This window comes from Rattus norvegicus, chromosome 1, assembly GCF_036323735.1.
Source record: "Rattus norvegicus strain BN/NHsdMcwi chromosome 1, GRCr8, whole genome shotgun sequence".
NCBI lineage: Eukaryota > Metazoa > Chordata > Mammalia > Rodentia > Muridae > Rattus > Rattus norvegicus.
In genome coordinates, this window is record NC_086019.1 from 158,063,242 (window position 1) to 158,076,060 (window position 12,819).

The 12,819-nt window shown below is 38.3% G+C and overlaps 1 protein-coding gene across 4 annotated transcripts in view; it reads left to right on the plus strand.

Annotated features, from left to right (window-relative positions):
- The window catches only part of Tenm4 (teneurin transmembrane protein 4), a 2,974,939-nt gene that overhangs the window by 363,631 nt on the left and 2,598,489 nt on the right, over positions 1 to 12,819 (plus strand). The gene's annotated exons all lie outside the window — the stretch shown is intronic.

Sequence of the window (12,819 nt, forward strand, 5' to 3'; positions counted from 1 at the left end):
GCAGTCTCCTCGGTTCATTAAACAGAAGTGACTCATTTGAGTTATTTGACCAAAAGAATCTAAATTCTTTTTATTTTTTGTGGATGAAACCAACATAAAAGAGGAGAAAACTTCAAGTTCAGACTCTCAAATTCATATATCTTTCTGTTGTTTTTGTTCATGGCAAATCTGTGTTCATCTTTATGAATGCCAACATATGCTTGCTTATCTATTTTTGAGACAGCAAATTTCTAGAATGATAGGGATTTACTAAACTAAGGTCTGTTTCAGTAAAAGCTTCTTATTCTCACTTCGGACTTAAATTCTCTCCCCGTCTCTGTCTCTCTCTGTCTCTGCCTTTCTGTTTGTCTCTCTCATTTGTTTGTATCTCTCTCTCTGTCTCTCTCTCTTTCTCTCTCTCTGTGTATGTGTGTGTGTGTGTGTGTGTTTCTGTCTGTCTAACTGTCTGTCTCTTTCATCCATCCCACCCGCTGTGAAGAACTCAGACTTGTATCTGGCTTAACTCTTCCTTGGTTAAATTTGGATAACCCTTGGAGATTCACTGTTCTTAGATTCCACGATGCTCTTAACCATTTGCCTGAATCCCAGATCTAAACAAAAATTCATTTTATCTACTCAACAATGTTATTGAATACTTACATTGTATCAAAAACAAAGTTAAGTTTTGGAAACACTAATATAAATACAATAGTACAAGAACTAAACTGAAGTTTAATAAGGTATATAGGCAAGAAAGCAGGATGGAAAAGTAAACTTAGAAATTTTATGACAATGGCAATATCAGGGATTTATGAAAACCAGATTAAAAACAACTTAGTCTTTCTTTGCTAGGAAGTATGGAATTGGTAACTTAGTCTTTCTTTGCTAGGGAGTATGGAGTTGGTTAGAAAAGCTTTTGCTGTTTAAGATATTCCTTATTCATTGAAGGTGCTCAAGGGGTTTTTAACCCCATAAGAACAACAATACCAACCAACAAGAGGTTACAGGAACTAAACCACCATCTAAATAGTACACATGGACAGACTCATGGCTCTGGCTGCATATGTAGCAGAGGATGGCCTTGTTGGGTACCAATGGGAGGAGGAGCCCTCAGTTCTGCCAAGACTGGACCCCTCAGTGAAGGAAAATGTCAGGATGGGGGGTGAGAGGGTGGAAAGGGGTGAGTGTTTGGGGAGGGGGATGGGATAGAGGGTTTATGGATGTGAAACCAGGAAAGGAGATAACATTTGAAATGCAAATAAATAAAAAATCCAATAAAAAAGATATTCCTTATTCAAATTAGCATAAAACATTTGAAATAATAAGAGAATATGTCTTTAAATATGTGTATAAAAGGCACTAATCGAAATATCATATGATAAAGACATTGAGTAGTTATGATGAGGCTCAAATATAAAATAGATTTTTGGAGGAGAAAATTGATAATAGAGCAAGGTACAATTGTGAAGAGAGTAGAGAGGGCCAGAACAAACTATCACCAAGTTGTTCAGTGGCACTTAGAACATGGCTAGCTTCTTAACCAAGGGAGTGGTATAATCTGACTTTATATTGTACATTTTCTCTAGAAAGCAAATTGAAGAAAGTTGAGTATAGAGCCAGTCCAAGCAGAAACCTCTTTATCCTATTAAGCATGGATATAATTCAAGAAGTTAGAATGGTAATACATACCATTTGCTTTCAAAATATGCAAGCAAGAATCGAAACTGAATTTCCTAAATGTTTATAATTTGCATACTTTGACATTTTGAATTTAAATAACATATATACAGGCATTATCTTGCTACCAAATGTTGATGTGTCAGTTTTAGAGAAAAATATATGCTAGGATCTGGAGATACTTTGTAATTTAAGGTATAGGGAATATGATATCAAATTCAAAGTCTACTTTTTGAATGCAATTATATAACCATATCTGATTTGATGATTTATTTTGCAAAGAAGGATGAGGAAATGCTCCTCAGAGGCGTCAATTGGGTCTTGAAATTTTGGGGTAGGAAATTAAATAACAAAGCATATGTGACAGCCAAAACATAACCAAAACAAGGATTCAAGAATATCCTGCAGTGAACAAAGATAGTGTAACCAGTGAATGTATAAGAATGAGAGTCTAGTGAAAGGATTCACAAATCACTTAACTCAGAAGCCTAAAGATCTCCTATGCGTAATAGTGGAAAGACCACAGTGATGTGATCCAAACCATCATCTGAATTAGCACCGGTAATGATAAAAGTATATAACTTTGGAGAAACTTGAACTGTGGTCTAATAGTCAACAGGTCTAAATCTACAGTACATTGTTTCTCAGGACAGAACTTTTGAATCCTTTATCCTTTTTCATACTTGCTGTATTCATAGTTAAGGTTTCACGAAGGTTTTTGTTGTTGTTGTTGCTGTTTTTGTTTTGTATTTATGCAAGTAAATCTTGGGAAACTTTATGTTGCTGAAAACAAAGGATTGCACATCTATAGGAGCAATGAGGAAGTACATGTTCCAAAGGAAGACTAAAAAGTTCCAGCTGTGAAAGGATGTGGTAGAGGAAGGAAAGTGGGAATTTGAAAAACCAGTGTGGGGTGTCGGAAAATAATCTATGTAAGGGGTGGTTGTAGCATTGTGCTCTTAAAGTACAGGTAGGGAATCATATTGGAATTACGTGAAGTAGAGCTTGGAAAACAAGAATTGATTAAAAACTAGTGATTCATAGTCAATCCCACAGATTGAGATTAAACAGTTCAATTTGTTAATTGTGTAAATATGGTATATATGGAACATATACCTATACGTTGTGTTAGGCTATCAGCATGAGAAAAAAGCATGTCTAAAACAGAAAGCCCGAGCCAATGATCAAAATGTCCTAGAACCTGTTTTAAGACATTGTTGTTTGTTTAATTGTGTGTTATCTACTGTAATGCAAACCTCCTAAATATGGGACATAGCCTCCTCTCCTCTTCTAGTGAATAGCCCATGGCATAACTGTTAGTAGATACTAAGTATTGGATAAATAATACACATGAGATTCTTTGTCTTTACATTTACAATATGTTTGGGATTGTTAAATCTGTTTTCATATTGCAAATATTTGATCATGATACAGATTGCTTTCGTCTGAATCTTAACTCCAGTATTTTATAGTAACTGAATTTTAGTTTACGGAGATATTCAGAGACTCAATTTTATCAGCTTTATTTTTAACACATCTAGTAATCTAATGCTGTGATAATTCTGATGCTATCATAAATTTGTGCATGGAAACTTATTGGTACAACTCTGGTGAAGGGTCTATGTACAGTGACTTTCTTTAAACTAGTGTTTTTTGAATGAAATCCACAGATAAAATGCATTTGAAAATTACTGTCTTCATATGGGGAAGATGTTTTGCTATTAATGTAATAATTGAAAAGCACCCACCTTGCACTCAAAAGCATTACTTATCTATGGATTACCTTTGCTATATCTTTTGGTATTATACAGTTGTACCAGAAGAAGTAAACTGTAGCAGCAACTGTTTGTGGAGCTTATGAACATATGTGGAGCACAGATTAGAGGTGGAATGACTTGGAAAAGACAGACCTGTGACTCATAGATAGAAGCAATAATCAATGCACTTTTAAAGTGTGATTTAAAGATACTTTAGATTGAGTCTGTGTCATTTTTCAGGACTGTCTCCTAGAGAATTTTTCTTTTGTTTACAACAATTTCGATTGTTTCCTGGCTATTCAGTCTTGCAAGAAATATATTGCCTGGGCCAGTTTCTTTAAATGGGATATTTTTCCTGAACTAGCCATCCAATGCTAACTCCTCCAACTAACTCTAGAAGCACCGACAGAGACTTTAGAGAGGCATTTGCCCCTCTGAGAAATCGTAGGACACACCTGCTCTTCCTTAGAAAATGAAACTCTTGAGATAAATGTCTGATGTGCTTTCCTCTCTGTAAAGTTCTTATTCCCCTAAATATGCATTGGCAAAGAAACCTCTCAAGCGGAAAGGTGAATCACCTTACAAAGCCAGCTACTGCAAGGATGATTATTCTTCTTCGTCCTGCAGGTCATTTATTATGGATGGAGACACATCAGCCTCGCCCCATAGCAAAGCTCTATGCCACAAATTCAAAAGGCTTTGAAGTTACTTTTCTGTGTGGGTGCCATACCTTCCTATGACCAATGTGAAATTTTGTGGTTCCACAAGACCTTGATTTTCCTGAAAATATTCAAATAATTCAGGAAAGGTAAAATAATATTTTGAAATCATTTTAAGTGGCTAAAATTAATACTGCTAATGATCAGTGTAAGGCAATATCCCTGCTACATGGGCATTTTAATTTCAGTTTTAAAGGGATAATAACTTAGGATCCAGCTGCTTGAATAATTTTTTGAAAGTCATACAGGCAACTTTAGTTTTCCTTTGTATTTTTTTGTTGTTGTTAAGAGAAGGGCTCCCTGTATAGCTTATTCTGACCTCACACTTCTCTCTTCTTGGCCTGCTTTGTCTCTGGAGTGCAGATTGTAGGATGAGAGCTATCAAATCCAGCCCTTAAAGACACCAGTATCTTGATTTTAAACTCAGAAAGGTGTTTATGTAACCAGCTTTGCTTTCCCGCTATATATATGTAGCCTCATTTCAAAGCACCAGAGGGGAAGGGAAGTCTGTGTTGCCATTTACAAAAGCTCTAGGGTGTTACAATGTTCACTAAATTGGCAATTGGTATTCTTGATTAAAATTACAATGTAGACGAAGGATCATATTAGGCAGATCTTCTCAGATTCAATCTTTCTACTTTTCTTTTGAATGGTGTCTATTCCATGCTGGGTGCTTAATAAATATTAATTATGAAGATGCTTCACAGAATTTATTAAAATGAGTGTGGCTCTATCAAGTGCTTAGATTGCTTAAGAGAAGACCATAGAAATTCAATGAATGTGACTACATTATAATGTAATTTTAACTGAGGAAGAGACACAGTAAATGATCCCTAATCATTTGGACAATGGTAGAAGAAAGAAGAGGATTTCCACTGATTGGGAGTCCAATACATGAAACCACCAATTACAGAATGCTTTCCATGGGAAAAGAGTCCATCTCAAAACATCTCACATATGCTAACATTTAATATTACCACAACTATGAGTAAGAAACGGCTGTGGTCTTCATTTTTTAGATGAGAAAATGGAGTTGTTAAGGAATAAAACAGACAATGAAATGGGCATGAAATCTCTTCATTGGTACCTAAATGATTACTCTATATGCTGTATAGAGCAATGCTGTTCTTCATGTTGTACTTTCATGAAGCAAGGTTTGAAGGTGAGAGTCCCACTCAACTATGAGTATCCTCTCTCCTTTGCCAATGAGATTATTCAGCATTTCGGGGTGTGGGGCATGTACTGAGTAAAGGGTCTACTGGTATTTAAAACTAAATAATCTCTTTACCTGCAAAAGAGATAAAATTGAATGTCATATTCTGTACCATGATCAAAATAAAAATGGTCAAAATAAAATTATTTTTATAATGGAGTCGGAAGTTGGTAGTGTAGTAGTGCATGTCTGTAATCTCAGCATTCAGAGTTAGAGGCAAGAGGCAGGCTTTCTCAATCATCCTCAGTTCCATAGCAAGAACTATGTAGGCCTGCACTGGCTACATCAGACCATATGCTAAAATATCAAGTTGAATACATGGATAAATCATCGGGGATAATCTATGAGAATCTACAAGGAGATGGGAATTCATTACATATGAGAAATATAAGAAAGGAGTTTTGAAGAGAGTATTTTAGAGATCTTGGTAAGACAAAAGAGAGTGGTTAGTGAACTGAGGGAGCTTTAAGAATATACAAAGTTTAAATTAAAATCCATAATGTGTTTGGAAGGTTTAGAATATATTGGTAGGGAAGTAATAACTTTTAGACTCAATGTTCTGGTTTGTGTCACCCATGTTCTTAAACAAAATATGTTTTCAATAATCACTACAGAATTGAGGAAAATCCACACACTCAGATTTACCCCTTCATTATTCTATTTCTATTCATAAAGATTGTGGTTCCGACATGGATTTTTGTTGTAATTTTTTTTTACCCTGAAGGTTCAGTGATTTTCTTGTTGTCCAGCACTTTTGTTTCTTTTCCTTGCTATATCTTCAGAGTGTCTGAGGCTTTGGTCACCACTGCTGTTTTCATAACAAACCCTTGAGTACATTATGGGAATCCAAAGGTGAAAGACAGAAGCAAAGGTGTAGGATTAGAAACAAATGTTTGGAACTCAGATATGTGTGGCACTTAAACTGTAAAACACCTATTCTTTAAAAAAATATTTAATATATGTCTTAACTCTGTATCCTTACAATATATTTCTAAGTAGTAAAATTATATAGATGTTTATGATGGATATTGCATAACACAGAGGGAAAAAAGTTGTGAAAATTTACATCTAAATTACAAATATCTGACTTTGTACATGCACATATGAATATAGGAATATAACATGCACACAAACACTGAAGTACTCAGATCATATAGGATTCCTTTGAGCCAAGTTACTAATTCATGATTCAAACTTTAAAGGGCACTCTGTTTCTTTGTCACATATTTCTCTTTAGTAAAGCTCTCTCAATCCTTCCTTAATAGGTCAGACCAGTGTCTTTCACGTTCCCTTTCCCTGCCTGGCCACAGAGGAATGGTTGGTTGAGAGTGAAGAGAACTCAGCAAGCAGTTAACATGACTAGGTCAGACTCTTAAGATGCAGCTTCAGTAAGACAGTTCATCTAATTGGGATGAGGACAAAGGTTATCTAAACCTCTGGGGTGAGTAGGAATTATCAAGGTGAGTGTACACCATTGGTCAGTGCAAGGGTGCTAGACATGCCTTGTTTACATACATAGGAGTTTTTTTGTGCTGCTGGACATTGTATTACAAGAGGAGATCATTTAGCCTGGCTACTTGTTCTGTGTAGTCAAGTTAGGGGCATATGGTTACACTCACGGGAGCACACAGGACCACTACCATAGGGAAAGCATATTACTCCTGCAAATCTCAGGATAAGATTTACTGGGTTAGGAAATACTTAGACCTCACTCTAGTACTCCCTGCTTCCCAGTTCCCTAGCTCCACGTCCAACTCATCATTATCATCTCCTCCTTCTCCTCCTTCTCTTCTTCCTCCTCCTTCTCCTCCTCCTCTTTCTCCTCCTCCTCCTCCTCCTCCTCTTCCTCCTCCTCCTCCTTAATTTATTTGTTTTGCAATCTAGATTTTGTTCCCCTCCCGGTTTTCCTACTGTCCCACGTCCCATACCTCTTCCCTGCCACCCTGTCTCCACGAGGATGTGCCCACCCTACCAGACCTGTAAACTCCCCGGGGCCTCCATTCTCTTGAGGATTAGGTGCATCTTCTCTGACTGAACCCAGACTCAGCAGTCCTCTGCTCTATATGTGCTGGGGGTGTCATATCAGCTGGTGTATGCTGCCTGGTTGGTGATCCAGTGTCCGAGAGATCTCAGGCATTCAGGTTAATTGAGACTGCTGGTCCTCCTACAGGGGCTGGAGAGATGGCTCAGCCATTAAAGGATAGACTCACAACCAAAAATATAAGAGTTCAGTTCCCAGCTCATATTGTTATTCCCATTTTGCTGGTGAAATCCCGAAGTCTGCTTCTGCGTAGGATTAGTATCTGTGTTTCTTAGAAAATTACACTTCCCAAGTCGATATCTCTTACTGTCTTCATGGCATGTCAAAGGGAAGGGGGAGGGGAATGTTAGTTCACCAGGTGGTCTACTTCTCTGCTTTTCCCTTTTTAAAAAATACCTAGCACCTTCTCTTCTCCCCTTACAATACATTTCCTCCATTGCTTATGTTCTCTTAGGATCGTCTTGCTGCCTGAGACCTATTTTCAAGAAAGTTCAGTGAGGGACTTGTTTACAATATTCACAAACCAACAAAGACAAGCGAAAGTCATGCATGCCCTTATGTTAGATGTGGACTCATAATAAGAAACATGCGACTTGTATCCACACTAGCAGCAGCAGAAACTGCTCCTAAATGGCATGCCTCGCTAGTTCATATTTCAGGCACTGGCCCATTAGGTAGTTTGATATCAATATTACTGTACCAACTTCTTCCTTCCTCCTCCCCCTCCTCCTTGTTTAAGAAACTGCAGTGTCAAGAAAACTAAAGTAGCAGCAAATTATCAAGGAAAAATGAGACTATGATTGGGAAATATAAAATAAAATGTGTATGCCTGTATGCTGGTATATTATTCTAAACTATATGGCCAGAATAGGTTTTAAAGAAGAAATAACATGCAAACTAAGTGTGGATATAAGGCAGGATTTTCTAGATTAAGAAATGTAGAAGAGATGATTCAAGGCAGAAAAGAATGTATGGAAAGGTTGAGGAGTTTGAAAACTATGATTTATTTGAATAATTCAAAGAAAGTTCTTGTGTAGGCTAAGGCAAAATGTATACATCTCACAAAGAATGTGTATGACTAATGGATTTTCTCTTTTCCTAATAGTGATAGGAACCTAGTGTGAGACCTAATAAGAATTTCTTTATAAAAGACAATGGTAGTTATAAGCTATATCAGATTTCCACCAATATTTGAAATTACTTGCAAAGACAAAAAAAATTGGCTTGTGGACTTGGAGTTTTCATACTATGTTTGACTTAAAAGCATTCTGATTGGAGCATGAGACAGAGAAAAACTACTTATCTTAGGGCCTAGAAATGAGAGAAAAGAAGGAGAAAGAGACATAGAGAGAGGGAAATGGAGAGGGACTGAGAGAAGAAGGGAGGAAGAGAGAACGGGAAGAGGCCTTTATACTACTGTAACCTTGGAAAGTAGTTGGAGTTCAGAATGGCCTCAGTAACATGAAACTCTCAAACTATGTTGACACATGTGTGTGTGTATGTGTGTGTGTGTGTGTGTGTGTGTGTGTGTAATAAGGTATCTACTGGGTTAATTATGATACTGAAGGTTGTAATGCATGTGATTTACAAGTACACAAACACTTTTCTTAGTATACTTAATAACACAGTATATGAAATCAAATCTTTTTAAGGGGAACAAAAGTATAAACAGTTTAATTTGGGTAACAACATAAAGCATTAACACAAATTTCATATGTTTACCTCCCTAGGTATTCTGTTTCACATATGCACACATATCACTGAAACACAGGGAAAAATAAGTGTTTCATAATGGTGTCCAAATACTAAAAGGTGTCAACTAAAGAGCACAAAAGATTCTTCTAATGAGCATGTAAGAGTTCCCACAACTACTTAAGTAATTTAGGCCACCAGGTGTCAGTAGAGATTAAGCAATGGTGAGAGGCTTCTTAGAGTGTAAATTCTACAGAGGCTCCTGACAAGCTATGGAAATGAACGCGAATATTAATTTTAACAATAATAATAAGTGGGAAGCGTCTGAGTCTTGTTCTTGTTTCTTTCTGCCATCTCACCAGGGCCTCCAAAAGAATACAGATAGAGTGAAAAATTTTTATACTGAATTCATTATATAATTTGCATAACTTTTCCCTTCCATTTCTAGTTAAAAGAATAGCCATCACAGCCCAGTAGAGCAAGGTTTTGTTTCAGCAATTTGTTTGATTGTGAGTAATATTTTTCACGCTCCAGTTTTCTCTGACTTCATAAAAGGATACTGTCCTGGCTCACTTATATTAATGAGCCTTCACACAGCCACCTTGCTCGTAAGTGGGATGGCATGGGCTGAGCATGTATCCATGATAATGGCCACGTATAACGGTAGTTAATCATGAAGAAAATTCATTAGTTGAATGTCACCAGAAGCCTGTGTCATGTGGCAAACTGGTTTGAGTTTAATTTCTTAAATGAGCTCTTAAGAAACACATATAGACACACAAACACACACATAAATACACACACAAACACACACACATGCACACATGTGCACAAGCACACATACACAAAGACAGAGAGGAGAGAGACTAAGTATTAGAGAGAAATAGAGACACAAAGACAGAGAGACAAACACATACACTAACACACACATGAACTTACTTACACAGAGAAACAAACACATTACATGAACACACACACATGAACATATACACATACAGAGACAGAGAGACAGAGAGAGACAGAGACAAAGAGACAGAGAGACCAAAATAAACACATACACAAATACAGAGGGAGATGAGAACATGGGGATCGTCCCCCCTCTGAGGGCCAGCAGAAAAGATGGAAACAGGCAACAGCAGGATCTAAAGTTTGGAGGACCCTCTAGAATGTATCAGAAATGTGGGAGATGAGAGATGCTCAGGCTCAGAGAGGAACCTTAGATGAAATGCCCAACAGTGTGGAAAGGGAACTTGTAGGGTCCACCTCCAGTAGAAAAAGCATCAAGTGGAGGATGTGGTTGCTATTCCATAGTCAAAAACTCTGATAAATAATTGTCCCTGGATAAAAGAACTGCAGGGTCATATGGAAAAGAGACAGAGGAAAGGAGGTTCAGTGACAGGCCCAAATTGGGATCCAGCATCAAGGGAAGGCCCCAAGGCCTGATAGTATTACTGATGCTATGGTGTGCTTACAGACAGTAACCCAGCATGGTTGTCCCTCAAGAGCCCCAACAAGCAGCTGAAAGTGTCGGATGCAGATACATAAACCCAACCAATGGACAGAACTTGGGACCCCTGTGGTTGAATTAGGAAAAGGTTGGAAGAAGCTGAGGAGGGTGAACCCATAGGAAGACCAGCAGTCTCAACTAATCTGGACCCCCGAGATATCTTGGACACTAAGCCACTAACCAGGCAGCATACACTAGCTGATCCATCCTATATACAGACCCAAACCCAGACACTATTGCAGATGCCAAGAAGTGCTTGCTGACAGGAGCCTGATACAACTGTCTCCTGAGAGGCTGCCAGAGCCTGACAAATACAGAGGCAGATGCTTGCAGCCAACCATTGGACTGAGCACGGGGTCCCCAATGGAGGAATTAGAGAAAGAATTGAAGGAGCTGAAGGGGTTTGCAACCCCATAGGAAGAACAAAAATATCAACCAACCAGACTCCCTCCCCCACAGAGCTCCAAGGGACTAGACCACAAACGAAAGAGCTACATGGAGACCCATGCCTCTATCCTCATATGTAACAGAGGATGGCCTTGTCGGACATCAATGGGAGGAAGGCCCTTGTTCCTATGACTGCTTGATGTCCCAGTATAGGGGAACGGAAGGGTAGGGAGGCAAAAGTGTGTGGGTGCTAGGGTGGGGGAACACCCTCATAGAAGAGGGGGAGGAGATGGGATAGGGTGTTTCTGGAGGGGAAACCGGGAAAGGAGATAACATTTGAAATGTAAAAACATAAAATATCCAATAAAAATGACCCCAAAGGACTGCCTGGTCTGGCCTCAGTGAGAGAAGATGCACCTAACCCTTGAGAGACTTGAGGCCACAGGGAGTGGGAGGTCTGGTGGGGGTAATCGAATGGAGGGCTAGGGACATCCTCATGGAGACAGGGGAGGAGAAATGGAGTAAGGAACTGTCTGAGGGTGGACCTGGACAGGGCTAACGACTGGTCTATAAAAACCAAATAAATAAGAATAATTGATGATGATAATGGGGATGGTGATGAAAGAGATTGACACCCTTCTATCTTGAAACCTAAGACAGCGGTATGTTACTTGTGCTGAGAGTAATCAGCTCCATGTAAAGAAAACATGGTATTGTAAGCCAGAGAAATACAGTGACAGTTGCAGAGGTTAGAGTAGGGGAAGAAGAACAAAGAAAATTCAGGGCAATGAAAATAGTAGGTATCTAATGTAAGATTGCATATGTAGTTTACTAGATGTTTAAAAACTGGGCACACACATTTTTCCCTGATGAGTGTGAGCTGAGAAACTCTCTAATACTAATTTATAAACTCCTTTTAAGAACCGAAAGAACCTCCACTCCTTTGACATATCGGCACATCTTGATGGCACACAGTATGAATAATATTTTGAAGACAAAGGCATGAGTTTATGAAGAGCCTCATTATGCTGTCATTTTAATAATGAAAAATAAGATGCAGCCCGAGTGCTCAATAATATTTGAGAGGTCATAAAAGTATGGAACATCAGCTTGATGAAATAATAACCACTCATCACAGCGATAATTAGCATTTTGAAACAAAGGGACAGCAAAACATGCTTTAAAGTCATGTGCAGTTTGATTATTTTCTCGTAGATACAAATATTAACTGGGGTGAGGAAGGAAAGGGAAAAATTACCACTTTCTTCACATATTTGGAAACATTGTGTAGGTCTGGAGTGTTTTGTCAAGTTTAAGGTGTAAAGTCAATTCCTATCATCCAGTTCAGGAGGTAGTCATGTCTGTGTGGGTACAAAGTGAGCTGCTTTGGAGAATTCAGGGAAGAGGGAGCAAAAATGAGTGAGGTTGAAAGGCATGTGTGGATCACCATTTGCATAGTAGTCTACTTATATCTATACCACGTCCTTATTGAAGTCACAATTTATTTTTTAACATGGAGATATATGTGTTGAGTAGGCAATCTTTGGAGGAATACAATCTACAGAATGGGTGTGGTAAAAAGGGTTTCACTAGATACACACAATACACTCTGACTTGTCCAATATTAGCTGTCTGAGAACTAGACAGAGAATATACTGACTGCTTGTTCCATAAGTCTGGATGTCTCAGCCTTCCCAGCCTGGTGTTGAAGACCTGAGAATCACTGGGGAACATGCAGTCTGCACTTCAGATTAGACACTGTGAGAAGCTAGTTTCTAATATTATCAAAAACAGGCAGCAACATTAGTGGCTACAGCAGTTAGCAAACTGCAAAGAGTTAAGGTGAA